Raw genomic sequence first — 18519 nt, forward strand, 5'->3', positions numbered from 1 at the left:
TTAGTGTATGGCGCTGAAGCTTTAATCCCGGTCGAAGTCGGAGAACCCAGCATCAGATTTTGATATGCAATAGAAGAGTTAAATAACGAGGCCATGAATATGAGCCTGGAATTGTTGGACGAAAGACTCGAAGCCGCCCTTGCCGATTGGCTGCTCAAAATAGCGGATTGAAAGGTACTACAATCGAAGAGCCAATCTTTGATATTTTAACATTGGGGACTTGGTGCTAAGAAAGGTCACCCTCAACACCCGAAATCCAAATAAAGGGAAACTGGGTCCGAACTGGGAAGGACCATACCAGGTTCTCGAAATCATCGGAAAAGAATCTTCCAAGCTCGGCACAATGAACGGCGAACAACTACCGAGCAACTGGAACGTATCACATCTAAAACGGCACTACTGCTAAGGTATGTCCCCTTCCATTTTTCATTTATGCTTTAAACTAACTCCTGCAGGTGTTCGATAAGAAACATAAATGAACTCCTCGACACAAAGTCTTTAGGTCTGAAAGCACACGTTGCACTCTTTTTCCCTTAGACCGGTTTTATCCCAGATGGGTTTTCCGGCGAGGTTGAGGCAACATCGATCGTGCTAACTTAGAACAAGTCAACAGTATCTGTGGCTTCTTTACAATGAACCTCGAATACTGGGGGGCATTACCCTCGAATGTCAACTTTGTTGCGAGGAAATTACTTCATGGCATCAGGGTCTTGATAGGAAAATTTGTAAGGGCCAAACGGTCAAACGAACCGTGCCCGTGTAGTTTTTCTCGAGCCCTGGCACAGAACATGTACGCATGTATAATCAATTATAAAGAGAAGCATGTTTCCTTGCAAATATTTCATACCTTAGAAAAAAATTTCTACTTTACAATTTCATACTCTCGATCTATTATGTAAACAGGCTCAAGGGCCGATCATAACCAGAGTTCGGATAAATAACCCGGTGCTTGGGGGCTATCGTCCGAAAAATAAACGAGATCGAATCATTAAAACTTCGAGATCATAAGACCTTTTAGGAAACTCTCGATCTATATAGGCTAGGCCACCCCACTCGGGGACTAACACTCTGGGCAAGCTCGAAGTGAAACGGGAAAATAAGACCAAGGGGCAAATCCGGGACTAAAGAGGCTACGGCCAAATTAACACGGTTCGGAGACGTTCGAATTTCGTAATAAAACAGGCCTTCAAATTACTCCATAAACCGGTTAAAAGGGCTACCCCCGTCAAAATCATAAAAGGCTCGATAACACCAAGCCTCGAAAACTCTAATGAGTACAAAATTGTTCGAACTCTCGAACAGTTCCTTACTTCATGCTAAGGCATTACAACCTTTTTGAACGTGAATGATAAACAAAGGGAAAACTTTGAAAGCCGAAAAGGGTAGAAATGTCTTGTATATATGATTAAACGATCGTTTTACAAAGGCCGAATCAGCCTGGTACAAAATTTACAAAGGCCTAAGGGCTACTTTCACTTCGAGTTCGGGATATCATTCTCACTCAACTAAAAAGCCTAAGGGCTACCTTATTTCGATTTCGAGCAGGTCCTCACTCAATCATTAAGCTTAAGGGTTACATAAATTCAAGTTCGAATAATCACCTAGGATTCATAGATTGGAAACGGTTAAGGGTAACGCTTGTTATCGGTCTTCACCATCCCGAACCTCGAATCCTTGAATGCAACTTCAAAATCTTACGCTAAGGCGTTTCAACCCGTACAAGAGATAGCGAAAAAAGGGCAACAGCTTCAAATGCCATGAAGGAAAAAAGTTTCATATATTTATCATAATATTTTTACAAGGGCCATATGTCCCGATTAAGAGTTCTTTACAAGGGCCGATCGGCCTCAAAATAAAAGCGGAAAATTACAAAAATCACAAAGCTTAAGCAGCACAATCCTTATCGGTAGAAGTATCTTCGCCCTCAGAATCCTCTCCACCACCAGATCCACTCAATTCCTCGGAGTCTTCCTCGGGAAAAGCCAGCTTCCAAGCCGTTGTATCCTTTGCCCTGGCAACCTCGATTTCAGCATATATATCGAAGCTCTGGTCACAGTTCGCCTCAAGGGCCTCCCTTCGAGCCTGCCACTTCGCATGATCCACCATGCTCTTGGCCTGCGCTAGGGTGGCTTCAGCATCGGCCTTGTATTGGGTCGCGTTAGCCTGAGCCTTGATATTGGCCGCGGCCGCCTTTGATCTGGCCACCTCGAGATCTTTGGCCAAGTTGGCTAAATGGGATTCAAGCTCTTCGGCCTTCTTTGCCTGAACCAAGGCATTCTCTCTTGTAGACCGAAGCTGAGACTTGGACGAATCCAGCTCTGCTTTGACGGCCTCCTTCTGTGCAGCCAAAATGTCCATACATCCCTTGAACTCTTCAGCCTCGGCTCGTACTTTATCTATTTTCCTTTAAAGGTCCTTGATCTGTTCGAGCCTCTGTCGGACCTGCAAAATCGGATCGTTAGTTGTTATGTCCAACTCATCCTCAATATCATGAAGGACTCGGAATACCTTCTCGGCCATCTCAGCATGTTCATCTCGAGCCATCACCAAGTCTTCCGGAAGCTTCTCACTGAGAAGCCTGTAAGTATCGCATTTCTCGGTAAGCCCCTGAACCTCAACCTTGCGCTCCTCTCGGATTCGAAAAAAGGCCTCATGATGCAACACTAAAGCCTACAAGGAAGGAAAAAAATGTTAGAAATATCTACGATTCAAAGTCGTAAGGAGATAATGGAATGACCCTCAAACTTACCCGGTTCAGAGCATGCTGGGCCTCATTGAACAAGCAAGCAACTTCCACTTCATCCATCTTGGATTGGTCCTCTTTAGTGACCAAGCATCGGAGGTAGCTAGCCACCTCCACTAGGCCATAGAAAACTCGAGCATCCTCCAGGACCAAGATGATAAGTGGCCGCTTACACCTGTGATCGACACTGCGGGGCCGGGAATTGGTTGATCAGTTTAAAGCTCGAGGAAGCCTCACTCGAGCTCTTACTCGGTACATCCAAATCACCCAGACCAGTGACATCTTCTACCTCAGCAAAATAACCACAGAAAATATCTTCCTCTCCGTGGGCTCCCTCCCCGTGACAAGTCTCCGCATCCTGAGCGTCAAAGTATCATCGAATCAGAAACTGGAGGGAACAAGGGGGGAGTCCCTGATCTCTATTGCCACAAGTGGGTCTTTCGAGGCATCGCCTCCATTATAGGGAGCCTCGATCCCGATTTCTACACCAGCGTCGACCGCCTCTTCGAGGCATCGCCTCCATTATAGGGAGCCTCGATCCCGATTTCTACACCAGCGTCGACCGCCTCTTCGGTAGCCATCCCACCTCGAGGTGAGGCATCTTCGACTTTTTCTGGCTCGGCCTCATCAGGTCGGGGCAAAGCACTTTCGGCTCCTGCCGGCCCAATGGTTCCTTGAATCTCGGTGCCAGCTCACACGCGAATCACCAACCCAAAGTTTTCTTCATCTTCATCTTCGGTCTCGTGCCTTAGCTGTTGGACAGAATCCAGAGTTACACGAATGACGTTCCCCTTAGGCTTACTGGGCCACCTAGCCGATCTTTTCTTTTTCGGGCCTGGAGAGCTCGGAGCCTCTTTTCTTTTCTTCTCTTTGCCCTGCTTCGGGGTAGATGATGAAAGAGTGCCTCTTCTTCAGAAGAGGGGGGCCTCATTGATACATCCTTCTCGTGGCCTACAAAAAAAAGATGAGTAAGTCCAATAACAAAGCTCGAATGGAAACCCTTCTAAGAAAAGAAGATTACCATGGTTACGGGCCTCCCATTGACCCTTTGATAACTCCACCCAAGCACGCTCGGAGTAAGATTTTTGCGAAACTAATCCCTCATCCCATTGCCTCAGGTCGGGAATCACTTCCGGCATGACGACCACAGCTTCAACATAAAACTTAAATGAGGAGAAGATGAGAAGTAAAACGGCAGAGATAGATATTCAAAGGCAAACCAATACTTACGTTTTATGATCTATTTTTCAGGAAATGGCATGTCCTCGGCAGGGATCAGGTCCGAAGTCTTTATTCGGACAAAGCGACCCATCTAGCCTTGGTCTCGGGTCTCGTCTATTCTCGATAACGGCGGCTTGGTGGCTCGACAGTAAAGCTTGATCAAGCCCCCTCGATAAATCCGGGGGCTGTAGAGACACATAAGATGATTGAGGGTAAAAGGATGCCCCTCGATCTTGTTTACAAAAATCGGAGAAGGATTACTATCTCTAGAACGACGGATGGATTTGGCCAAGAGTGACGTCGTACCTCTTGCAGAAGGCGAAGACGATGGGGTCTAAGGGACCTATCATGAAGGGGTAAGTATAGACACTTAGATACCCCTCCACATGGGTGGTGATAGATTCCTCGGGGGTGGGGACCACTACATCTTTGCCTACCCAGTTGCACTCCTCTTTCACCTTCTTGAGGAGATCTTCGGTGATAGTACATATGTATCTCGACATCGGTTCGCATCGACCCGGCGTCGAGGGTGTATTCTCCACCTTAAAATCGGCAGCAGTGGGGCACTTTCTCTTAACAAAGTCCTCTAGGGGAGGGTGGCTCCGCCGTGGCTCTAGTGCCGGCGGGCCTTGACGAAGAAGCAGCTTTCTTGTGTGGGGCAGTTTTTGAGGTCTTAGCCATTTTTGTAAATGGAGAAGAACAAAACGGAGGAGGAACGCTGGGATTTTTTGCGAAGAAACGAGTGAAGAAACCCAGGAAACTAGAAACACAAAGATTTGGAGAAAGCAAGGAATTGTGAAGATTAGGATGAAGGAAATTGAAAGTTTGAAAGAATGAAGAAGGTGGCTATTTATTGGCTTCGCAATGACAGTTCAATACCGCTAGTGGCTGACCGGCAACTGATGCGCATTAGATGCTTGGGAAACTGAACCGATAGGACGTTTCGGTCACTTCAGCCACTTGAGTCAAAATGCTTATGTCATGGTAAACCGAGGGGAGGTTTGAAGACTCAATTCGTTTCTTGTCATTACATTACAAAAAACGAGGGGACTATATGTATACGGTCAAAATCGGGCTTCCCTAATTTTGTGTGATAAACCGAAACCGGGATGGCAGACCAAGGCTCGGCCTCGCATTATACCGAACCATGGTATGGAGATGGAGTATTAAGCTCGTGAATCAATGACCGATCAAGATCGAGACCAGCCGTGATCGAGACCGAAGTGAGAAGAGATCCAGCGAGAAGCCTGCTAAGTCGAATAACGGAAAGTCGAGATATCCGTGGTCGGGCGAGGATCGTGGCGAAAATCTCGGCACATATCGAGTGAGGACCGGTTATTTAGCCAATCATGGGATTTCCTTCCGGGTTTAGAATTGTACCATAAGTAAAATTCCTCCACTATATAAAGGGGGTTCTAATCACTTTTTAATCATCTTCTTCATGCATAACAAAGCAATATATTACATTTTTCTCTCTTAAAGCTCTGTTGTTCAGTTCATACTTTCATTTAGCATACTCAATTAGTTCGAGGGTGATCCAGCTCGAGGGCCATGATCTTTCATCACATTGGTTTGCTTTGTTTTACTGTTAATTTCTAACATTAATTCTCATATTTCTGAGATAGTGCCAAGTGAAATCACATATCCTTAAAACCACTTATAAGTTTAATTGTTATCCAATTTTAAGGGTAAACAACATTATTTTGGCCAAACTCATAAACGGCCCCTTAATGTTGGCTTTGCTTTTTATTTTGACATCTTTACTCGGACCTTTTTCATTTCGACACTTCAACTCATTTTCTCATGTGTCACTTAAATACAAAATATTGATCTGTCACATTGTGTGATTTACACCTCTTTTTAGTGCGTGGAAATCTGATTTTTTTTTGTTTTTTTAATTTATTTCTCAATCTACTTCCCCCCTCTCTCCCTGTTGTCACCTCCGCCCTTCTCCTCCCACCAACCCTTCGAACGCCGCCTTCGTTGTCCCTTACCCCTCTGTCTTCCATGTCCACTACTACAAAATGGTGAAACTGTGTACTGTCCTTGCAAATCTATTCTCCTTCGTTACATAAAATTGATCTAGTCTACCCCTATTTATGTTATCCTTGAACATCAAAGCACTTGCAAATCCCATAAATATCTATTGATTTCTCTTTCCAATTAAAGCTGGTCAAATTCATCAGTATGTAGGAGTATGATTTTTGGTTTCTACATGCAGATATGCAAAAGATCAGTTCTCTCTATATTGCAGTGAATCAACTAAATAAGATAAGATGGTCAAACCAAAATGCAAAATAAATTCGAGAAATAGGAAAAATTATCTAAGTGAAATGACAGCTTGAGGCCAGTGACAGAAGATTACTTATTGAAGCCAATGAAGATTTCAGTGGTGAAACCTCTGGTGGTTATAGGAAGATGATGTAACCAGAGGGAGGGGTGGGCGAAAGATGACGGAACTGGGAGTAATTAAATTGAAAATATAGTTTTTTCTTTTCTCAAAATTTATTTTTAAATTATTTGGGAACAAATGCCACATGTCACCGTTCCATTTGTTGTGTTGCTACATAATCAGCGTGTGAATTACACTCTCTTCTATTTTTGACTAGTGAGCACTTTGTGTTTAAGTGGCACATGAAGAAATGAGTTGGAGTGTTAAAATAAAAAAACTCAGAATAAAAGTGTCAAAATGAAAAGTGGAACCAACTTTAAGGGGCCGCTTATAGGTTTAAACTATTATTTTGTTTCTCATGTTATATCATTGACAACGTTTTTTACATTTTCGCTACTTATCTATTAGGGCCATTGGCCCAACTCATATTTTTGAAGATAGAACAATGTTTCCTCTTTCGAAAAACTTACTATACAAGGGAAAACACAATGATAGAAGTACTATCAGTAAAAAATGAAAAAGCAATAAAAGATGGATAAACGTAGGGGTGACAAATGGGCGGGTTGGGTCAATTTTGGGCGGGTCAAAATGGGTTGAGTCAATAATTGGGCGGATCATTTTGACCCGCCCAAAAGTTACTTGGGCTAAGATGGGTTGGGTCAAGATGGGTTAAAATTCCGGTCATAACCCAACCCGCCCAACTCTTATTAAACTTTAACTAATATGTGTTATTTTCTTATAAATTGTATAATTACTAAATAAGGCTTTTTTGCTTTTGTTATGATCATATTTAAAATATTAAACAAAAAATAAAATTATTTCTAAGATATTTTGACAAACTTACTCATGGATCAATTTGGGCTAAAAATTAGCCCAACTTTAAATGGGTTGAGATGGGTTGGGTCAAGAAGGGCTAAGTTCAATAAATGGGCGGGTCAATAACCAACCCAACCTTGGGCAGGTTGGGCGGGTCATTTGGGCTTGGGCCAAATTTGACAGCCCTAGATAAACGCAAGAAAGCCTATATATAGTTTATATCTATGTAAACAATTAACTAGGAAATTCCCTTATCATAGATATTGTTTTGTCAAACAAAATACAGATGATTGGTTACGCCCCCCACCCCCCTTTTTTAATCCCTCGTGTGAAGCTTACCTTGAAACTCGTCCAGAAAACACTTTTGAAAACACGGTTTAAGCTAAGGGTGTTAAACGGGCCGGGTTGATCCGGTTCCGGACCGGCCCAACCGGTAGAACCCGAAACCGGCACGGACCGGTAAGAGGGGGCTGGGCTGGGCTGGGTAGGGGGGTTGGGGGGTTGGTCCGGTTTAGTTCTTTAAAACGGGTAACCGGCCCGGTTGAACCCGGAAGAGTGAATAGCAACTCTTACCGGGTTAACCAGCCCGGACCGGCCCGGTTTAAACGGCTACTTTTTTTGTTTTTTTTTTAATTTTCGAATTCTGTGGGCAAGAAATTGAACGGAAAAAAAAGAAGGGAAAAAATGGCAAGTAGCAGTACTTGTACATGTTTTTGTAGTTCCATAATTACTGCAAAATCAAATGTTATTAATCGATTTGCAACACCAAGAGGATTACAATTGATTTTTCCTGGAAACCCTAGATTAAAGCAAATACCTAGAATTTTTGGGGTAAGAGCATCAGCAGTTGATAGTTCATCTAACTTTGTTGAACGCATGGAAAAAGCCTTGTTGATTTCCAAGGTATTTTTTTTTACCTATTTGTATTATGTGTTTTGTTTATCTGTTCATATTGTCAATTCAATTATGTGATTAGTCAACTATGTAAACAAGGGCATGGGCGAAGCTATATAGTCCTGAGGGTGGTTCGTCGAAAATTGTACTATGTATATAGGTGAAATATTGCATTTTAGAGGTATATATTTAAAACCCTTGGTGAATTTACTTGTTGTTAAAAATGTAAACCTTTCAATTTGTAAGTTTGAATTATGAAATAAAAGTAGCACTTGCAAATTGCAATAAGTGCAATTTTTTCCCATCTTCCTTGTATTCTTTATGTTAGTACTTTGTATTAATATAACTTACAATATTTATAAAAATTCCAAAAAAAAAATTAAAAATACACTAAACCCAGCCCGGCCCGGCCCCCTCAACCCGTAACCCTTACGGTTCAGTTTTTATCCGGATGAACCCGAATCCTTTAAACCCTTTAAGAACCAACCCGGAACTGGCCCGGACCGTAACCCGTACGGGTCCAAAAACTAAAGGCCCGGCCCACCCGTTAAACACCCATAGTTTAAGCCAACTAAATATGAAAAAAATGAAAAATATTTTCTGAAAATATTCCTTCGTACCAAACACACCCTTAGTATATCACCTATGACTTTGTTTTTTATTTTAGTAATTAGTTGACTTATGTGAGAGGTTTTTACTATATAGAAGGGACAGAATAGATCAATCTAGGGTCGTACGAATGGGCGGGTTGGGTCAATTTTGGGGAGGTCAAAATGGGTTGAGTCAATAATTGGGCGGGTCATTTTGACCCGCCCAAAAGTTACTTGGGCTAAGATGGGTTGGGTCAAGATGGGTTAAAGTTCCGGTCATAACCCAACCCGCCCAACTCTTATTAAACTTTAACTAATATGTGTTATTTTCTTATAAATTGTATAATTACTAAATAAGGCTTTTTTGCTTTTGTTATGGTCATATTTAAAATATTAAACAAAAAATAAAATTATTTCTAAGATATTTTGACAAACTTACTCATGGATCAATTTGGGCTAAAAATTAGCCCAACTTTAAATGGGTTGAGATGGGTTGGGTCAAGATGGGCTAAGTTCAATAAATGGGCGGGTCAATAACCAACCCAACCTTGGGCAGGTTGGGCGGGTCATTTGGGCTTGGGCCAAATTTGACAGCCCTAGATAAACGCAAGAAAGCCTATATATAGTTTCTATCTATGTAAACAATTAACTAGGAAATTCCCTTATCATAGATATTGTTTTGTCAAACAAAATACAGATGATTGGTTACGCCCCCCACCCCCCTTTTTTTAATCCCTCGTGTGAAGCTTACCTTGAAACTCGTCCAGAAAACACTTTTGAAAATACGGTTTAAGCCAAGGGTGTTAAACGAGCCGGGTTGACCCGGTTCCGGACCGGCCCAACCGGTAGAATCCGGAACCGGCCGGGACCGGTAAGAGGTGGCTGGGTAGGGCTGGGTAGGGGGATTAGGGGGTTGGTCCGGTTTAGTTCTTTGAAATGGGTAATCGTCCCGGTTGAACCCGGAAGAGTGAGCAGTAACTCTTACCGGGTTAACCGGCCCGGTTTAAACGGCTACTTTTTTTTGTTTTTTTTTTAATTTTCGAATTCTGTGGGCAAGAAATTGAACGGAAAAAAATAAGGGAAAAAATGGCAAGTAGCAGTACTTGTACATGTTTTTGTTGATCCATAATTACTGCAAAATCAAATGTTATTAATCGATTTGCAACACCAAGAGGATTACAATTGATTTTTCCTGGAAATCCTAGATTAAAGCAAATACCCAGAATTTTTGTGGTAAGAGCATCAGCAGTTGATAGTTCATCTAACTTTGTTGAACGCATGGAAAAAGCCTGGTTGATTTCCAAGGTATTTTTTTTTTCCTATTTGTATTATGTGTTTTGTTTATCTGTTCATATTGTCAATTCAATTATGTGATTAGTCAACTATGTAAACAAGGGCATGGGAGAAGCTATATAGTCCTGAGGGTGGTTCGTCGAAAATTATACTATGTATATAGGTGAAATATTGCATTTTAGAGGTATATATTTAAAACCCTTGGTGAATTTACTTGTTGTTAAAAATGTAAACCTTTCAATTTGTAAGTTTGAATTATGAAATAAAAGTAGCACTTGCAAATTGCAATAAGTGCAATTTTTTCCCATCTTCCTTGTATTCTTTATGTTAGTGCTTTGTATTAATATAACTTACAATATTTATAAAAACATTCCAAAAAAAAAAATTAAAATTACACTAAACCCAGCCCGGCCCGGCCCCCTCAACCCGTAACCCTTACGGTTCAATTTTTACCGGATGATCCCGAACCCGTTAAACCCGTTAAGAACCAACCCGGAACCGGACCGTAACCCGTACGGGTCCAAAAACTAGAGGCCCAACCCGGCCCGGCCCACACATTAACACCCATAGTTTAAGCCAACTAAATATGAAAAAAATGAAAAATATTTTCTGAAAATATTCCTTCGTACCAAATACACCCTTAGTATATCACCTATGACTTTGTTTTTTGCTTTAGTAATTAGTTGACTTATATTAAAGGTTTTTACTATATAGAAGGGACAGAATAGATCAATCTAGGATCGTACGAACCACTTCATCACAAAAGAAACTATAAGTATAAATAAAAATTGTGTTTCAGAATAAAATTTCTATCTGTCTCATTTTATATCTGTGTCTCTCTTTGTAGAATCAAAAATCTTTTTTTACTACAATTTTCTCAAATAATTTTTGAAATATTCATTAACTTATATTACAATATGTAATTTTTCTCCAATCTCCCCCCCCCCCCCCCCTAAATATTCTACGAGTAGGTGAGATCAATGTTTACATCCTATGCACAAATCTCTATTGGCTATGAACTTAGAAATGGAGATCCCTAATCTTATTGTTTGGGATCAGATGTAGAAGAAATTGTTTTATCTACTAATAGTGGTCAAATTGACATATTACTAAATCACACGGCCTATTGGATTGATAAACTGTGTTGGTGCACAAGAACTGATGCCACCGCGATCAGGATGCTTGAGCCGTGATCGCGAGGCTAGTGATGGTTCACCACTGGCCGTTGACTTCGCCCCAGCTCGCAAACGCGAAGGATCAGCTTTCGCGAATGCGACGGGCTCTGACTCACATGGCAACGCTTTGTTTGCGGGTGATCATTATCTAACTTCAGTATATTACGTGTAAATTTTGAGATCTAGACATTTTTTTAGACGCAAAAATGGAATTTAAATTGGATGTTGGTCACGCTCAACTGAGTCGCGCAAAAGACTACGCGGGCGTTGCAACTATAATCTGAGTATTTATGCCCAGAGTCGAACCACAGAGAATTAACCTATCAATTACTATTGTTAGATTTACTAAATTCACACAATCTGTTTCCCCAAACTTTTTGATTCACAATGGTTGATTTTTCTAGCAACTAAAGACTGAAAGTAATCAACAACTGAAAATTAACTAAACTTGATGTGTAAACAATTGGAATAAGGTCTAAGGCAATGATTTCCCCCGTTGGTAATTTCCTTGGTTGTATATGTCTTATGACTATGATTTAGTTGTCTCTATCAATCATGAACGCTCCAGCTATCATAAATCTTTCTCAAGCAATTATGATAATTTACTAGACGCACTCTCTCGAGCTACGCTAGCTAGATTCACAATACAGTTCACTTAGATTGCACCCGAGGTATCGTTATCTCTAATCCAACCTCTAAACCCTCGGTTATGACTCTCGTCTATACTCTGGGAGTGATGTTCATACAATCACCTAAATATGCACTCTCTCTCAAGTAGATACATAATAAATAGGAACGGATAATTGAGGGCCCTTTCAACTAACCACAATCAAAACATAGATGAACAAATAGAGATTAACAACCAAATCCAACTATATTAATAAAACAACCAAGTCATCCCCAACGGGTTCCACCAATACCTTAGATTAAGGTATTTAGCTACTCATAACAATGGAGGAATAAACTACTAGAAGATACATAATTAAAGATTGCAAGAAAAATAAAAGAGAATAAGAATAATGATGTTTTTGGTGATCTCTCACACTTGTTTCTCTTGCCAAATTACTCTCAAAAGTAAAATCTGACCTAATGTGGCCGAATTCCTACTTTTTATAAAGGTTTTACACCAAGTTTTCCCGACTTGACACTTTCGTCCCTGGCTTCTTCGCGTTCTGCCGCGGTCCCACCGCGGTTACACCGGGACCGCGGCCAAAGAGAGGTCCTCTGAATCTGCAGCTCTGCTCTGCCGCGGTCCTACCACGGTTATGGTCCGACCGCGGCAGGCCAAGTTCAGCTCTGCTTTTGTCTCTTTACTTGGTGCATTTCGTGGGCATCGTTTGATTGGCCTCCTTTTCTTCGTAATTGATCCAAACTTGCTCCATCGACTTCTTTCGTTGGATATAGCCTGCAAAGCATGAAAAGCACTAATCAGAGCATTTGGTTATCACTTTTTACAACAAAGCTATACAAAAATGTGGTTCTTTAGGGTCCAATTATAGTTTAATTCACCTATTATCAGATGCATAATATCGGACCGTGTTTTAACATTTCTTCTTCAATAATAGAATAACAGAAAGTATCTCAAACCGTAGAGAAAAGGTTGTCAGTTAATTTTAGGATAGTGAAACAATTTTGAGGACAATCTAAAATGAGAAAGTGTTAGACATGTTGAATAATATCTTTCATTTGATATTTCAATTCTACTTCTGTCACATATTATATCTTCTAATCTAGAATAAACAAAAAGAGACAGGAACAAAAAGTGATATATATAGTAAGAGATGATGCTGCTCTTTGTTCTTAAAGTCAACTAATGTGACCATTAATATGAAAATGCAACTTGCTATAAAAAATGTGAATGAAAATTTATTGCGTGCAGTGAATAGATTAAATATAAAATTCTATGCTAAAGGAATCCAATTGAGAAGAAAAAAACCCTCTGAGTAGTAGTATAAATTAATGTTGTTCTGTAAAGATTAAGTACACAAACATCTCAAATTGCTCTCATTCTTCCCGTTTACAACTCAAGTTCATCACAGTTTCTTTTAATCACAAATTTTGAGAAAAGAGGGAGAGATGTCTTCCCACAAATATTTGTCTGTTTTTGAACAACTTGACCATGTCACTGATCAGAAAGATATGGTCAAGTTCTTTAAACGGGAATTCAAATTCTTGGATATTTTTCTCAGCTTGCAGAGAATCACAGATGAATCCAACATGCTAGAAGATGTCACTCAGAAAATCCAAGATCTGTTTCAAGATGCTGCACTTGACTTTTCTGAATTACACTTAGCCAAGAACTTTGATATCTGTTCCTTTAATATGCAAAACAAGATTTGGTCGACTAAAATGGAAATTAGAGCAAAATACTCCTTTCCTGAAATATCATTAGTACCACTTTCAGCCAAATTTGTGATGGAATTCATCGATACTGTGGTGGAGAATCTTCGCGATCTAGTGAAGATTGACGATTCATGTTCACTTCTTTATGCTCCGGAAACCATGGAACATATAAAGGATGTACTAAAGGAGTTGAATTTGCTACAAACCTTTGTTTGCTTTATATCAGAGAGGTTCATAGAGAGTCAGAGCCAACATGCTTTCTTCACTCATGTTCTAGTTGTGGCCGGCCATGCATCAATGCTTTTCTGGTTGTATTTACCAGGCAATGGCAGCGGAAATCAAGATTCAACTCCAGAGGAAATAAATGCTTTGCTTTCTGATTTCTTGCAAATGAGGATTAAGCCCATTCAACCATGCATCCGCAAGATCTACGTTGATGTCCATCAAGCTTTGAGGTTGACAATACAATCAGGATGTTATCCTAACATCCAAAATGAGCAAGGAGCTGACAGCGAAGCCAGCTTTGTGGCGACTATCTTACAGAAATATTTGGAGTTACCAACTAATAGTAACTCCAGACGGATAGTTGCTTTGAAGGAAAACATGGCAATCCTTCAGCTTATGCTCAAGTTCTTGAGGACCAACATCATCTATTTGCCTATGCAAGATCTTGAAATTCTTCTTCGAAATATCAACACTGTGATTCTTGATGCCCTTGTGATTTACTCGTTATATGAAGACGAGGAGAAGAAGGAAGACATGGCACCAGGAGAAGTGAGCCCTGCACGAGTTCTTGATTTTCCGGGCAACCTTAAACGTATAATCACAATGATCTACCTCAACATTCGGAAGGTGTTTCAATCTAACTTGCCAGGGATTCATGGACTAGGCTGTGTTGATATTCTTTTAAAAAATTTGAAGGAGTTCCGAAGACGCTATTCAAATTCACTCTCTCCTCACAAAAAACCCCTTGAAGAAATTCAGGAGATATTTGAGCGCTTGGAACCTTTCCTAAAGGCTGTTGCAGAAGGGAAACACAATAAGCTTGAGATGCTTCAAAATTGCGCTGCACAACTGATGAGTAAAGCATATGAGGTAGAATACATCGTCAATGCTTGTATAAGCAAAAAAGTTCCCTACTTGTGTCGGCAGGCTTGGCTCTTGGATATCATACAGGAAATTACTTGTATCAGTGCAGAGATTCAGAAAAAGAAAATGGTTGAGGATACAATCGATACAGACGCAGCTCATACATCATTAACTTTGGCAAGAACTCCAAGGATGAATGAAGAAATTGTGGGGTTTGAAGATGTTATTGAAACGTTGCGCGACCAACTAATAAGAGGAACCAAAGAGCGAGATGTCATTGCAATTGTTGGCATGCCTGGTCTAGGCAAGACAACATTGGCCAACAGACTCTACTCTGACAGGTCAGTTGTTTCTCACTTTGACATTCGTGCACAATGTTGTGTGTCTCAAGTATATACACGTAAAGGCTTATTGCTTGCCATTCTACGTGATGTCAAAGGCGAGAATTCTCAACGTATGGAAAAGCATGCTGAGGATTTAGCAGATGAGCTTTGCAAAGCTTTATTACCCAAAAGATATCTCATTCTTGTTGATGATGTGTGGGAAGCTAGTGTCTGGGATGATCTAATAGGTTGTTTTCAAGGCGACAATAATGGAAGTAGAATCATTCTAACAACACGAAATCTTGAAGTTGCCAATTATGCTAGATTTCGAAGTGATCCTTTTTCACTTCGTATGTTTACCGATGATGAAAGTTGGAAGTTGTTAGAAAAGAAAGTGTTTGGTGAAGAAACTTGCTCCCCCCTCCTAACAGATATTGGGCGAGAAATAGCAAAAAAGTGTGGTCAGTTGCCTCTTTCAGTTGCTCTGGTGGCCGGTATTCTAGCAGAATCAGAGAAGAAAGAAGAATGTTGGGAACAAGTCGCCAACAATTTAGGTCCCCACATTCACAATGACTCAAGGGCCATTATAGAACATAGTTATCACAATTTACCCTATTATCTGAGGTCTTGCTTTCTGTACTTTGGATCATTTTTAGAGGACGGTGTGATTAATGTCTCAAAGCTAACATGGTTGTGGATCTCAGAGGGATTCATAAAATGTTCTGGTGGCAAGAGTTTGGAGGATATAGCGGAAGGTTATCTCGAAAGTCTTATTGGAAGAAATAAAACTAAGAGGAGTTCTCGTGGTAAGATCAAAGCATGTCGCATACATGACCTGTTGCATGATTTCTGCAAGGAAAGAGGAAAGGAAGAGAATCTTATCCTATGGATAACACGGTAATACACCAATTAGTGGTACTCTCTTTTGGTTCAATTAATTAAGTATTCAAGTTATATCTGGCAATCAATCTTATAGGTTTACTAATTTCTGTGTTCACAGGGACCAAAATGACAATCCTTCTTCCCATGTTCACTCTCACAAGCAACTTGCTCATCGCATTTCCATTTCAGGTGAAGAGTCTCGAATAGGAAAAGGGAGATCGTCATGGACACTTGTCGGCTCTATAATTTTGCATGATAACCACAAATTTTGACAGCTTCAAATTTTTAAAAGTGCTGGATTTGGAGTTCACTCATGCTATTCTCCCAACTGGTCTAGTTTACTTGAAATTTTTTGCTTCAAAATTGATTTCCTCTGAGTTACATTTATCCGATAAAAATCTATGGAATCTGGAAACTTTGATATTAAATAATTTGCATTCTATACAGCAGTATATATCCGAGCACATCTCAATAGACAAAAAGAATTGGGAGTATATGGTTAAGTTGAAACATCTGCATATTTCAAAATGCATATTTTCTATAAAAGATGCAGAAGGATCACTTGATGAATCGGCACAACTTTTTGATCTGGAAACTCTTTCCACTGTAACTTTTTATGGAGTGGAGGATATGGAATTGATTTTGAGAAAAATACCTAATCTTCGGAAACTGAGGTGCGATGTCGGCCCTGTTGGAAACTTTCAGTACCATGTATTGGATATTCCAACACGGCTTGAAACGCTAAAGATCTCTAGACACTCTTGCTCGCATAAATATCCTGAAACCATCCCCTTTTGCATCTCCGCACCAAATCTGAAAAAGTTGACACTATCCGACTTTTACCTGTATCCTCAACACTTATCAGGAATCGCGTTGCTTCAGAACCTTGAGGTACTCAAACTATCCCATGTTGAGTATGACAATAAGGAATGGGAAGTGAGCGATGGCGAGTTCCCTCACCTCAAACTCAAAGTCTTAAAACTAGAAAAATGTAACGTTCAGGAATGGAGTGTCGCTGATGATGCCTTTCCTGAACTTGAACGCTTGGTTTTGAGCGTTCATTGGCGTCTTAAGGAAATCCCTTCTTATTTTGGAGACATCTCTTCTTTAAAATCCATTGAGGTGAAGTCGTGCAAGGAATCTGTTGACAAGTCAGCCAGGGATATCCGCAAGATGCAAGTGGAAGATTATCAAAATGCTGATTTCAAGGTCTTTATCAACGGGAGAATGTTGTCAGGTACACTACTGAGAAAAATTAAACTACACTCCAATCTCATTTTAGATGCATTTTCCTTGCTACACCTTTCCTTTTACTAATTACTCAATGAAGTCTTTTAACAATAAAAGATGGATAAACTCAAGAAAGCCTATATATGGATAAAATTCTTCTGTCAAAGCAAATTAATACAGATGATTGGTTATGCAAATTAAATGATTTATAAAGAAAGGCGGAGGAGCTGGAGCTTTATTTTTGATAAATATCTTGAATAGTAATACTGATTTTCTTTTTTCAACTATAGGTGATGATGATGATGATACTGGTGATGACAATGACGAGTAGGAGAAGGTGGAGGATGAGTATTAGCCAACGCGATTTGGAAGATCATGAACTTTAAGTTAGTGTATTTGTTTTTTGTTTAACACCTTAAGCCCTTCTATCCATGTTAATGTTTCTGAGGGAAACAGTTGAATGTTTTTTCTTTCTAATGGTTTATGGTTTTTACTTATTATTAATGTTCACTACATGTCTATTTCTACTTATTTTTAGAGCATACACTACTAGAAATCCGGAAAAAAGCGACCACCAAAAGCGACCAAAGTTGGTCGCTTATTGACCAAAAAGCGACCAAAAAGCGACCAAACACGCCTGGTCGATATTAAGCTGGTCCCTTTACCTTAGGGACCAAAGTTGGTCGCTAATTAGCGACCAACTTTGGTCTCTCAGGTAAAAGGACCAAATTTTCCGGGTAAAGAGAATAGCGACCAACTTTGGTCGCTACAATATTTTAATATTATAAATTTCGATCAAAGTTGGTCTCCAGATGTAAATAACGTTTTATTTTTATTTATTGTTAATCATATCAAGCGACCAACTTTGGTCGCTATATTAATAATTTTTATAACTTTTTATTTAATTGTGACCACAATTGGTCGCCAATGGCAAGAATTAATTTTTTTTTAACTATAAGCGACCAACGTTGGTCGCAACATTACCAGAAATTATTTTTTTTAAATACAATAGCGACCAAGACTGGTCGCTATTGCCCAGAAAATTATTTTTTTTTAAAGTGAAAAGCGACCAACTAGAGACCAAAGATGGTCGCTTTTTTTGGTATATTTTTGGCAGAAACTGCCTGTTTTGGCTGCTACACCACCTGCCAGCTTATACCAAATATCCTAAACAGGCATTTTATGCCAACAACAACAACACTAAAAAGCAACAAAATATAAAGATCAATAGAACTAGAACATTAAGCTAACAAAACTAAGTTAACGTTTATTACAAGCTCATTCGAAAACTAGTTCTATTGTCTAGTTCAAAGTATATAAAGTACTCAAGGAGTGTTCTTTTAGCATCCTCGTTCGAAAGTTGGATTGCCTCGGCCGACTCGTTAGGTGGCTGACTGCGTATGAATTCCCCCACATCAGCTGTGAAGCGAACCTATAAGAAAAATTATATTGAATTAATATTTCAAAATTTATATAAAAGTAAATCAAAATACTTAATGAAAAGTAAAAAACTTACATGTATAGTCGA

At 39.9% G+C, this 18519-nt stretch overlaps 1 pseudogene; it reads left to right on the top strand.

Moving 5' to 3' along the window:
- The first annotated feature begins 13099 nt into the window (after positions 1–13099).
- LOC109219201 lies at positions 13100–17500 on the top strand (annotated as a pseudogene).
- Positions 17501–18519: the final 1019 nt, after the last annotated feature.

The sequence above is a fragment of the Nicotiana attenuata genome, unplaced genomic scaffold (assembly GCF_001879085.1).
Source record: "Nicotiana attenuata strain UT unplaced genomic scaffold, NIATTr2, whole genome shotgun sequence".
NCBI classification, from domain to species: Eukaryota; Viridiplantae; Streptophyta; class Magnoliopsida; order Solanales; family Solanaceae; genus Nicotiana; species Nicotiana attenuata.